Source organism: Miscanthus floridulus, chromosome 8 (genome assembly GCF_019320115.1).
Source record: "Miscanthus floridulus cultivar M001 chromosome 8, ASM1932011v1, whole genome shotgun sequence".
Lineage (NCBI taxonomy): Eukaryota > Viridiplantae > Streptophyta > Magnoliopsida > Poales > Poaceae > Miscanthus > Miscanthus floridulus.
Genome location: NC_089587.1, coordinates 67419792 through 67421153, shown reverse-complemented (window position 1 = coordinate 67421153; position 1362 = coordinate 67419792). Strand labels below are relative to the sequence as shown.

The 1362-nt window shown below is 41.0% G+C and overlaps 1 long non-coding RNA gene across 1 annotated transcript; it reads right to left on the bottom strand.

The window, feature by feature from the left end:
* Positions 1–360: 360 nt before the first annotated feature.
* On the bottom strand, positions 361–953 carry LOC136472423 (uncharacterized). The gene is made up of 2 exons (XR_010762340.1): positions 765–953; positions 361–681 (listed from the first exon to the last, which is right to left on the bottom strand). It is a non-coding gene; the product is annotated as an uncharacterized lncRNA (long non-coding RNA).
* Positions 954–1362: the final 409 nt, after the last annotated feature.

Below are 1362 nucleotides of genomic sequence, written 5' to 3'. Positions count from 1 at the left end.
TATTTGTATGGCAGCCACCAATGATTTAAGGGGCTATTGCGTTTCTACCCTTACTTTGAACCCCAATTGTGATTTTACCCTCGCTTTTCGCCATGTTGCATTTTTACCCTCGCTTTGTAAAAATGAACACTCAGTCTACCCCTACTCTATTAACATCAGCTAACGGGGTTAAATGGGCTTGCTAAGGACAACTTTGCCCTTGCAAAAATACCCTTACTTTTCTGAGTTCATTGTGATTTTATCCCTGTTTTCTTAAAAAAAATGGCAGCATCATTGTACAACTTGTTACATATAATTGCACATAACAGGCAAATATATATGGGGCCCAATATATATATAATATCACATCACAAGTATGTGTAGCAAAAGCGCAGCAACCATCATCCAACATAAACATCCATCATCCAACATACACAACCAACAATCCATCATCAACATACAAGTCCAACAAAAGCAGTAGCTAATAGTGAGATATTACATGTTCATTGTCATAATCACACAATTCCTAACAATACAGCCAACCTCCCTCCTCTTCCTCTTCCTCTTCCTTGTGTTCTAGCCCCTTCTGCTCCTTTAGTTCCAGGTGCTTCACTTGCACTTGCACTTCCTCTTCCTCTTCCTCTACCCCTTCCTCTTCCCCTTCCCCTTCCCTTTCCACTTGCACTTCCACTTGCATTTGCACTTCACATGAATGGAGAAAAATGGTTCAGTAAACAAGTTGACTGAATAATCTAGAGTAAAGGAAAAAAATCAGCATGACTCACATTGATGCTTGTGAAGATGACTCATTCTGAGAAGATGATCGGTTCCTCTTTTGACTAGCAGTTGGACCTCCTTGGCAATACTTGGGTATATGGCCGAGTTCTTCACATTCAGAACATGGTTTCCTTTTCTTACTAGTGCTGGTCTCATCAAAAGACTTGATCCTAGAATTTCTTGGTCTTCCTAGTTTCCTTCTCAGTTTAGGCTGCTTGATTTTATAGTCCAAATCAACATGTGGCCAATTATCCTGGGTACACATCATCTACAACCTTCTCAATTCCTTTGCCTGCATCTGTACTAATAACCAAGCCTAGAGGAGTACCAATAGCCTTCTTCAAGTTATTCACAAACCAAGTCCAACTTTCCTTAGACTAAGTCTCAATCACACCATAAGCTACTGGAAATAGGTTGTTTTGACCATCCACTGCAACAGCTGCTGCTAGCTAACCCCTACCCCTTCCAGTCAAGTGTGTGGCATCCACGGCAATGTAAGGCCTACATCCTTGCAAGAACCCATCAATGCATCAGGATTAAACTCAAGATCAGAGTAATCATCACAAGAATCAGAAGATGCAGCCAAGTCACTATGCATGTCAACAA